This window comes from Manihot esculenta, chromosome 7, assembly GCF_001659605.2.
Source record: "Manihot esculenta cultivar AM560-2 chromosome 7, M.esculenta_v8, whole genome shotgun sequence".
NCBI lineage: Eukaryota > Viridiplantae > Streptophyta > Magnoliopsida > Malpighiales > Euphorbiaceae > Manihot > Manihot esculenta.
In genome coordinates this window covers 10,319,340-10,331,407 of record NC_035167.2, presented here as the reverse complement: position 1 = coordinate 10,331,407, position 12,068 = coordinate 10,319,340, and the positions used below count along the sequence as shown (strand labels likewise).

Sequence of the window (12,068 nt, the reverse complement as noted above, 5' to 3'; positions counted from 1 at the left end):
GTCTTTGGGAAATCTGAAAACTCTCAAAGTATGTGGATGCAACACATTGGCAAATATTTTTACATCAGCCGCAGCCAAAAGTATGGTACAACTTGAGACATTGATTGTAAGATCTTGCAATATGTTGACCGAAATAATAGGAGGTGCTCAAGAGGATGGATCAACTGATGAGATTGTTTTCAGTAAAATGAAAACATTAGAACTTGAAGGTTTACAGAACCTCACATGCTTCTGCTTGGGCAGTTACACTTTCAATTTCCCATCTTTAGAACGAGTGGATGTTTTCAGATGCCCCAAGTTGAGGACTTTCACTGTCCGCCAGCTGAGCTCACCAAAGATACATGGTGTATGCACAGGCCTCAGATCCAATCCAACATTTCATTGGAAAGGCGATCTCAATGCGACCATTGAACAGATTTACATGAAATATGTACGTATTTACCAACTCTTGCTTCTCCCTGTATTAAACTCAGTCATGCTAATTTGTTTGGTTAAATGTATCGATGCTTGTTTATTGTTCTCCAATAATGCAATATTTTGGATTTGTAGGATGGATTTAAAGGGATAGATGATGATGTTCAACTCTCCAGCTTTCCCATGCTGAAAGAAAAATGGCATGGCCAATTTCCATTCGAGAGCTTGGAGTACTTGGAAAGATTGGTGCTGGACGAGTGTGCATTTTTCTCAAATGCCATATCATCAAATCTACTAATGCACTTGTACTGTTTAAATGAGTTGGCTGTAGAAAGATGTGATTTAGTAGAAGAGCTGTTTGAATTAGAAGGCTTAAATGCTGATGAAGGTGATGTTGGGTTATTAAAGTCTCTAGGAGAATTGAGGTTAATCGATTTGCCTACATTGGTCCATGTGTGGAACAAGGATCCTCAAGGAATTATGAGCTTTGAAAACCTAACATTGTTGCAAGTTGAGAATTGTAGCAGCTTGACTAATATATTTACTCTGTCCATGGCTTCGGGTCTTGTAAATCTCCAACATTTGGAAGTAAAAAGATGTAATTTGGTGGACCATGTCATCATAAAAGAAGCAGAAGAGGAAATAGGGAAGGATAATACCATATTTCCATCAATGCAGTCCATAATTCTAGAGTGTTTGCCTAGCTTATCAAGTTTTTATTCTGCAAGTGATGTTCTGAAATTACCATCCTTGAAAGGAATTGAGATAGTTGGCTGTCCAAACATGGAATTACTGGCTTCTAAACTTTGCAAAGAGATGGATCTAAGCATGATTGCTGAGGGAAATGAAGAAAGAATTCACGAGGGGGACTCCAATATTTCAATTGGTGGGAAGGTCAGTTTTCTATATAATAAGTTTAATTTCTTGTTCAATTTCATCATTGTACTAACTGGAGATTTTCAATTTAGTTGCTTTGTCCAAATTAATTCAGAAGTTTGAACTTAAGCTCAATTTAGCTCAATTTAAAAAATTTAAAAAGTTTAATTTCTTGATTTTTCCAACTCTTAGCCTGAAAAATGGAAAATTTTAATTTACTGGGATTTTTAAGATGTTTGTTTTCATTTACATTTCATTTCTAAGACGAACCAAGTATGTTCTTCATGTTTTGATCATCTTATATCCTTATTTATTAATTATTATTTTTTTGGTTAATTAGGTAATTGTCCCAAGTTTAGAAGAATTGGGAGTGGAATATAAAACCATAAAGAATATGTGTTCTCAAACATCCCAACCTGATTTCTTGTGTGGACTGAAAGGCATTGAGTTGACATGTATTTCTAGCGACTCAACACTTTCGCCATCTCATTTCTTCGAAAGCTTACCCAATCTGGAGAAACTTGTTCTGAGTGATGCTTCTTTCGAAGATATCATTTTCTGTGAAGAGATTATTGGCGAGTAAATACATCCTCAAACGGTTGTGAAATTGAAAGAACTAAGTTTGTCTAAACTACCAAGGCTCAAGCATCTCAGGGTCGCCCAACTAGTCTCAGTTTTTCAATCTCTGGAGACTTTAAATGTAATAAAATGTTGTAGATTGCAAGTGTTACTGTTATCCTCTGTTTCTTTCCAAAATTTAACAGCGCTGCAGGTATCAAATTGTCAAGGTCTAGTAAATTTGTTGTCTTCTTCAACAGCGAGAAGTCAACTTGAAAAAATGAAGATAGAGAAATGCGAACTGATACAAGAGGTCGTAATGGCTGAAGTAGATAGAGAAGAAGAAGAAGAGAATGAGATTTGCTTCAGCCAACTGAAATGTTTGGAACTTCGACATCTACCAAGCCTCTCTAGCTTCTGCCATGGGAATTCCACTTTCAGTTTCCCATCTATGGAAGAAGTGATGATTGTAGAATGCCCCAATATGAAGATTTTTGCTCAAGAAGTAAGCACACAACTGTGGAGAGTTCAAACAGGAAGACGTAAATATGAATGGGAATGGAAAGGCAGCCTTAATAACACCATTCAAGCATTATTTATGGAAATGGTAACATTTATTGACAAAAATTAATACATATTTTGTACATTTTTTTTTATACCTAAATGATCACAAGATTGCTCATTCTTTTACTGTCAAATTACTTTCCCAGAAAGCTGAGGATAAGGGAATAGGCCAATGTTCATATGGGTGAGCTTGGATAAGAAGGCTGACGTTCCAAGTGATTTATGATAGATAAACTCACATTTTTCAAATTGAAGATAGATGGTGAGACTGCCATTTTGTACCATTTGATCTCTTGGGGATTAGCTTGTCTTTCTTTCATGAATAAGAATCAATATTGCTGCATGCCGAGTTTTTCAGCATTGACTAGACTAAACTATCCGTTTTGTCATGCCTGAATCTATGTTTTACTTATATTATACTTTCAATTTTGAATTTCTTGTATTATTTTTTTGGCGCATTTTGAATTTATTTGAGTTTTTGAATTCGATTGTTGGAACTTGACATACATTAGAAGATTTTCCGCTCTTCTATTCTTTTCTGTACTAGATTTCATTTTTGCTCACTTTGTTCAAAGATATACAACTAGCAATTAATTTTGCATTTAAAATATCTTGATCATTTATCACTCGTACAGGTTCACCTGGTTTGAGGTTGAACGACTGAGTTTTCATTCTTTCTATGGTATCATGTAAATTTAGATTTGCACGTTGAATATATATTCTACTTAATCATGAAATATTTTGTACCAGAAATTGAGAGACTTGCTTTGTATCTTGCACTTGCTGTGATGATTCAAATGTGCTAGAATAGATTGAAATACAAGTTGATTAAATTATGTTCTATTCAAATCTAAAGGATAATTATAAAATTTATCTCATTTGTTTATCGTTAGTTTTTAAGAGCCAAATTGGTTGTGACTATTTGTGTTGGTTCATCAAACCAACATATATAAACTGCTGTAAACAGTTTCTATTCCTTTTTTTTCCTGCAAGATTAGTCAAGAAATATTCTAAAGAAGATCTTTAGGAGTTGCTGCTTGCAGGTTTAGGTTTTGGTTGGTTTTGTTGTATTCTGGAAATGATTTGCCATACAAGCGTCCACTATAATATCTTTTCTTTAATTAAACCATGCAGCAGGCCAATTAGCTTGTCATGTCGCAAGAATTCCTCTGCCAGTCTCTCAAAAATGTTTTATTTTTTAATTATATAATAAATAATAATAATTATTATAATTATTATAATTATTATATTTTTTTAAAGGGAATTATTATATTATATTACATTGATAATATTTATAATATAAATTTTATAATAAATAATATTTTATTTTTTATATATTAATATTGTAACGCTGATTAAATATTATCAATGGTATATGTATTGATAAACGGTTGAATTTTTTATTTGAAATATACTCTCTCCATCATCAGCCCTCTCTTTATCATAAAAAATAAAAGATATTTTTCTGTTATTATATAATAAAATATAATTAAATATTTTATAATAATATAATAAAATAATTTTTATTATAATATATGATAAATTAAATATATTTTTTTATTAAAATTAAATGTAATATAAAATATATTTAATACTATACTATAAATTATAAATTTATTATATTTAATTTTTTAAATATTCTTAATGCTATATTATAAACAATAAAAGACTATGTTATTGGTAGTGTATAATTTTAGTACTACAAATAAATTTCAATTAAAAAAAAATAATTTCTTACAACAACTTATTACAAACTGATTCAGTATCAATAACTCAAAAAATATAGCAAAAGTTTAAAAATATTGTTAGTAAATGATATTGTTTCATTTTGTTTTTCATAGAATTTACATAATTTTTAGAATTTAAATTTTGACATAGTAAATTACCGTCAAATACCTAAATTAAAATTAAAAATTAGCTCAAACCCATTAATAAAAATAAGTTCAAATCCAAGATTAAAATTGAGTATTACATATCCAATCTTTAAAATCTAAAAATCTACTCACTAATTATGGTATTTATAAAGAAAATCTCAAAATAAAATGAATAAGATATAAAATTAATAAAGGAGAAGAAAAACCCAAATGAAGCACTCTTCAAATGATAAAGATCCATGCCCAAAGAGTCTCCGTGCTCCATGTGAGATGAGGAAGAAGAAGAGTGACCCTTCTTTATTCTACGGTCTTCTCCCTTTTTTTCAAAGTAAAAAAAAAAAAAAACTATTTATTTACCCTAAAAGGTTGTCCTAATAAAAATTTTTGGCTATCATTTGTTTTTTTTTTTTTTTTACCACTCTAAATTACTAATTTTCTGCATATAAAATAAATTATCAGCTTGACTGACATAAGTTGTGACATAATTGTATTACTGCTTATGCAACTTTCTACCTTCTCTAAATTAATGTTTTTCAAGACCCAATTGGCATGCCTTTTCCTACAAAATAAGGGCAAAATACATATAAAATACTAATTTATAAAAACTAATTAAAAATTACTAAAAATATCAAACAAATAAATAAAAATAATAATTTACATGCAAAATGGATGCAAAATATGCTTAAAAAGTATATAAAAATTAAGATTAACTGTAATAAAGGAACAAAGAGGAAGAATTTTGAAGAAGTGATTCAAGTCATTCAAAGAAAGATAAAACTTGCTTTTAGATCAAAACTTATTTCATATATTTGGCAACCATGATTTTCCATTAGTATCATAGTGGGAAAAAAAGACTTTATGGTTTAGAGTAAGTTTTGGAACTTTTGCAATTTTAGTAAATTAGAACTCTAATTGAAACTCTATACCTAAATAAGGACCTTAGTTATCTACCCTTTGAGGATAGAATCACCTCTTAGATAATTAGGATTTTTCCTTGCTAGGATAATTCTTCTGCTCCCTGACTCTTACGTATCATTGTAAAATTCATAATGATAAGTGTAATGCCTTTTAATTTGTGGTAAAAAATAATGATTATTTAAATATTATATTATTAATAATAGATATTCATAATTAAAGGGAAAAGTAGTTGAGCTAATTAAAGATGATTAAAGAAATGGGAAAAACCCCCTATGGATGAGGCCTAAGAATAAGAGGATATTCTTATCCAGTCAGATATGTCTGCAGCATGCAATCTCTCAACCTAATCTCATCCACGCTATACTATGCAAGCTTATGTGCCAGGATTAGTTATAATTGAACAAGTTGGTACCTCTGTTGTTATACCACTCATCTCTTAGCCTGTTTTAAACATATCGGTTCCTTTTTTAGGCGATGTTTTTACTTAGATTATGTCCTAAATTGACATTCCTCCTTTTTACTAGGCTACTCTGTAAGGCTAAATCATACCCACCTTTACTCCAACATCTCTCCTTCAACCTACTATATCAACTCCTCACTGTCAATAAGATGTTATGTGGACCCCTAATTGTGGAAAAGAAAAAAAGTAAGATAGAGGAGGAAAAAATTTCAGCAATTAAGGAGTGATTAAGAGCCATTGAAGGTTTAAATATGCATGGGTCAATTGACATGTCATCCTTGTGATTGGTCCTTAATGCAATTGCTCCTTGAAAGTTCAAAGTTCCTGAGTTTGAAAAGTATAACAGGACATCAACCTCTCAGATCCATTTAGAAACATACATAGCAAAGATGTCAGCAATAACAGATGATGATAAGTTACTTATCCACTTCTTCCATAAGGGGCTCGTAGGTCCAACTTTATGATGGTACATCTAGTTAGATAAAAGAAAGCTTTTCACATGGAAAGACCTAGCTGATGTTTTGATTGAGATCTCCAAAATATTTTGCAAAAGACGAAAAGAGCTTTAAAGAGTATGCCTAAAGATGGAGAGAAAGCACCTGAGGTGCTCCACTAGTGACTAACCATGAGTTGTGCTCCTTATTTATTAACACTCTGAAGGCTCTCTATTTCAACCATACTTCAAATAGTTTTGCAGATGTCATCCAAACCGATGAGAGAATTGAAGCCAACTTGAGATTGGAAGATATTGGAATATAAAGCGTTAAGAAGACAACCAATGGTAGTATAGGGGATGCACATTTGATAGTGCACCAAAATTATGGATCTCACTCTCACCAACACAACTTTTGCCCTCAATTCCCTGTTCGAAACATAATGATTGCCTTACAAGCTGCATTGAATGCTAATGTACCCCCTCCATACCACTAACAATCATATCAGCTATATCAATATCTCCAAATTTCATAATCCCAAAATGTATATGTCCCTCGACCACCATCCCTATCCAACCCATTTATTCAAGCACCAACTCCTCAAAATGGCCATGTCAATCCAATACCACCCAGAAAACTTGACCCTTCTCTTCCAATATCTTTAAGCGAGATTATCATTATTTATGGAGTATCAACCAGATTGTTCCTATCCAGTTGGATTCAGTGTAACCTCTATACCCTAGATGGTGCAACTCCAATGCTCAATATGAATTTCATGGAGGTGGAATTGGTCACTCCACTGATAATTGCACCACACTGCAATCTAGGGTAAATGTGCTTGTTGGAAATGGGTGGCTAAAGATAGAAGCAAACAACTCAACCCCTAATGTATTAACCACTCCCTTTCCAAATCATGGTAATGAAGCAAATACCAATGTTGTGAATGTTATAGAAAGGAAGGAGATGATATAATTTGTTAGGTTGAGTAATTTGTTGATCATTGAAATGAAATTCTTCAAATAAGGGTAAAAGATGGATATTTTAGTCTGGTTCTAAGAGTCTTGAGGAATGATTTTGATGATCCCCAAGAGGAACTGAGTTGCGCTTTTCATATGGGAGCCTGTGGGCATGACTTTCGGAGTTGTAAATAGTTTAAGGATGAAGTGACCAAGTTGTTGGCATCTAAGTTCTTGAGATACCAAGAGAAGCCAATATCAAATAAGCCACCTGAAGTAATTATAGCTAGAGCTAGTGAAGGCTTAGTTTTTCTAGCCAATCCTCCTGAAATGGTTATCCCACCTTAACCTTTGCTACCGGTGAATGTCATTATAACCCAAGAGGTTGGTAAGGAAGCTAATAAGTCAATACCTGAAGCATCCTTGAATGCCATATAATCAAGTTATAATTGAGATCTATTAGCTACTTCAATGCAAAAGTTTCCATAGCTTAATAATAGAGTAAAGGATAATGTTCCAAGTCCCTTTTTGAAGCAGTATACGTTTTATTACCACCCTTGACAACTTAGTCCCTGGTGTCAAGGGGCATATGTAAAAGGACCTTCTTTTTATAATTTTATATTATTGAATTTGTAGCGCGTTTTTTCCATTACCTTACTCTTTCTCTTGTATTTCCTTTCCTTTTATCTAAAAATTGAACCTCTTTTGCACTTCTTCCAAAATAGGTGAAGAATTACATAAAAATAGTTCAATCCATGCATATTTCTCAAGTTATATTTATTTGACCTAGGGTTGCTATAGAAGTTAGTAATTTTAATTAAAAAAAAAAGGTTTGTGCCCTTAGAAGAGATATATGTATAATTGCAATCATGTGTAATCTCTCAAAAGTATTGTCACTAGAGAGTCTAAATTGATCAAATATTTAAAAGCTAAATGGACAGTTTAAAATTTCAATGCCATGATTCCTCTCTTTATTAAAGGTGAATAAAGGCTATAAAAGTCTATAAGGTTTTCTATATTATTCTAAGCATATGACACTTTGGTTGGGACAAGCTCATATCCTTTTTGTATGGAAGTAATTGCTATATCAAGTAAGAGGGTCATCTTGATGACTCTCAATAGGGCACGTTCTCTGCTAGTAAGACACCAATATAATTGAATTTAGTTAGGGCAAGACGAGATAAAGCATAATAGATTAGAGCATGTCTTAGCTAGAAAATTTTAGATTGAGCAAGGAAAGAAAAGTTGCAATTTGTCATAAATAGTTATATTAAGACATGCCAAAAAAATGAAAGAAGGAAAAAAGGAAAAGGAGAAAAAAAGAAGAAGAAAAAAGTAAGAAAAGAAAAATAGGAATGAAAACCTAAAAGTTTCTTCCTAATAAAATGAGAGAAAGTAATGTTAATTAAATATAAAACGTTAACAGTGGCATGTGTTATTCTTGGAGAAGATTTTTCCTATTATATAAGGTTTTACTATAATAACTACTATAGATTTGTGTAGAGAAATTATAAAATGTAAATTTGTAAATCCTCAAAAAAATAAAGAATCTCATATTATTATTATTAGTGACTGAATGTTGCTTTATATACACAAGTAAAGAGAAGCAAGAAAACTAAAATTTGATGTAACTAATTTATAGCTTAGTATAACCAAAAAGGATTCTACACATTTTCAAAATGCATTGTTTTAATGGTGTCTTCCGATAGCTTCTCGTCTGCTTTCTCTATTCACACTTTTTCCAAGCTTTTTTATACAATAGTATTTTATTTATCAAGTTATTTGTACAACTCCTCAAGATAGATTTGCCTTTAATTGTGTATAATCTCATCTTAAACAAAAGAGAGGGAAATGCAGTCGTCTCCGGGTGTTTGGTGAACAAATCTGCTACTTGAAGGCAAGAAGAAACATTCAAAATGAAAATGAAGCCCTTTCATAATTGATAACTAACCACATAGCAATTAATTTCTAGATGCTTTCATTTGCTCATGGAAAATACAGTTCGTAGCAATATGCAAGGCTACCTAGTTGTCGTAGTGCAATAGAATCGATAATTGTAGGGGCATTTGAAACTCCTTATAGAAGATAAATAATACACTAAACTTCACTAATGTTAATCGCCATGATTCTTACTCTGTTCCTGTGGAGAAGCGACTAATTGTGGTTTGTTTTTTCTTGTTTTTTCATTTTCCAATAAATTGAGGATCTAAGGAAAAATATAAAACATAATATGTAATTTTTGTGTGATAGCTTAGTTTATGTTGCAATATGTAGGAAGCTAGAAAATGCAATTAAGACAATTACCCACATTGGCACAATCATTCTACATCCCAAAATGCAGTTGAAAATATATTTTGTATATCTCTAATTTCAAAAGCAATATATTACGGGACTTAGTAACTAAAGATATGTTAGCAATAGGTTGTAGGAGGGTCTATACAAGTTTGAATGAAAAATCATTTAGTTATAACCCACCAAATACTCTCCTCGTATTTTTTTCTACTTTCCAATTTTTTCCATTTCAAAATTCTTCTGCACTTTCTTTTTTCTTTAAATAATGGTTAATATATAAATTAATTATTATAAATTGATCATTATAATCCTATTTAATTTTATTTTATTTTCAACATAATTCCTCATTAATTATTTTTTTTCAAATAATAATTCAAACTCTGTCGCATTTAATTCAAATCATATATTATTAATAATGATTTTATCATTTCAATAAAACTTAAATATGGGTATAAATGAAAATTTAGTGGAAAATTTTATCTTTTAACTATAATAATAATCATTTCTTATCCTTTGTGAAAAAATAAACTAGATAAAAATTATGGAAGGAAGAGAATGTAATAATATCATTACTATATTTTAAGATTTATGCAACAGTATTATAGTATCAATTATAAAATTATTATCTCAATACTATTAAAACAACGCTTTAATTTTTTTTTTTTATGATCATTGTATATTATAAGACTTAGTGACTAAAGATGTCTTAGTAATAAGGAAGATGCAAAAATGGTCTATACAAATTTGAATGACAAATTATTTAATTATAACCTACCAAATACTCTCCGGTCTCACTTTATCCATCCTTTCATTTTTACCGATCCCAAAATTTTTATTCACATTTTCTTTTTACAAAATGGTTAACATATACGTTTATTATTATAAATTGACTATTATAATTCTGTTTAATTTTATCTTATTTTTAATATAAGTTTTAATTAATTATTTTTTAAATAATAATTCAAACTCTCTCATAGTATTTAATTCAAAATATATATTATTAATAATAATTTTATCATTGCAATAAAACTTAAATATATGTATAATTGAAAAATTAGTCTAAAATTTATCTTTTAACCATAATAACTATTATTTTTTAATCTATATGAAAAGACAAAGTGAATAAAAATTATGGGACGGAGGCAATATAAAAATATCACTATTACAATTTAGGGTTTATGCAGCAGTATTACAGCAGCAATTATAAAATTATTGTCTTAATATTATTAAGACAATAATTTCATAACAGTTTAAAATTATTGTAAAAAATTTCAATTTTTCACTATAAACATAATAAAATATTTTAATAAATGATTTATTTTTATTTTTAATAAAATTATAATTTTAGCCATGCTTTTATCTACTGCGAAAAAATAAGCACATCATTGTCTTATGCTAGAACAACGGATGCAGATGTGATGAATTTTCAATCATAATTGTTAACTTATAACTACATTTTTAGTATATAAGACAATAATTTTCAGCCGATAGCTTAGACCCACTTTTTATAATAGTGTTATAAATATCATATCTACTGTGTTTCACATGCTTATCAAGCACTTATTCTTAGCAATCTAGTTTGTATCATAAAAGAAGTTTACAAGATTGTAGTCCTTATGTGTGTGATGCTTACCCCTTACAAAGCAGCTTAGACTAGTTTTCAAAATGAATAGAATATCAACTAAATGTGTATTTGAGTTTATTCATATTGATCTTTTAGAACCTTATAATGTCATTTCAATCTTGGTTTCAAATATATATCGATGATTATGGATGACTTTTCTAAAGTAATCTAGATATATTTGTTAAGAAAAAAATAATATTTATGGTGTTAAAAAGAATTTGTGGCAAAGCATATAGGTAAGATTTGATAATGGAATAGAGTTTGTAACCAAGCTTCTATCAATTGTTTCAAAGAAAAGGGTGTTGTCTATAAAAAAAATGAGGACTTTGTTTCTACACAAGGCAAGAAAAAAAAAATCATATAAGAGTTTAAGGGAAAAATATTTTCAAATCAGAGTGATTTGGGTCAAAACCGTTTCTATAAGATATTACAACCACTGTTGCATCTCATAAATGCGGTAACCATTCAAAAAGTAAAAATAAAAAATAAAAAAGCTTACCCTTCTTTAAATTTCAGTAAGCTTATAAAATTTACATTATGATTCTTAAAATATAATAAAAATTACAATTTAATTCCTAGCTTTTAAATAATAAATAATTTAGTCTCAAATTTACTATTAGTCTTTGAAAAAATCAAGTAAACTTTTAACTTTTTAATTCTAATTTTCTTAATTTCTAATATATAAATTAAGAATATATGTCAAGATATTTTATAATAATTTTATATTAAATATTTTTTGTATTATATAAACTCTAAATCTTTAACTTCTAAATTTTTTAGCGTCCAATTTATATCAAAATATATTATTCAGCTTTATATTAAATATTTTCTCAACTCTATTAAAATAAGTGAATTTGACACAAATTAACAAATTTTTTTTAATAAAATTTATATATTTTTTATATGAAATAATAAAAAAATACAAATATAAATATTTAAATTAAATTATTTATATTAATAGGATAGAGAAAATATTTAATGCAATACTGCTGAAACAATTTAATTTTTAAATTTTCTTTTATTAACAAAATAGTCATTATATTAAATTATATTGTTAGACTATAACAATTTACTCATTTGAATTTCACTTTTTGCAAC

General features: G+C 29.3%; 1 protein-coding gene across 1 annotated transcript in view; it reads left to right on the top strand.

Annotated features, from left to right (window-relative positions):
- Positions 1-2,857, top strand: part of LOC110619224 — a 109,848-nt gene extending 106,991 nt beyond the window's left edge. Inside the window, exons 7-9 of the transcript XR_006351268.1 lie at positions 550-1,308; positions 1,631-2,455; positions 2,559-2,857. The gene's annotated coding sequence lies outside the window, so the exon portion shown is untranslated. The remainder of the gene's footprint in view (positions 1-549; positions 1,309-1,630; positions 2,456-2,558) is intronic.
- Positions 2,858-12,068: the final 9,211 nt, after the last annotated feature.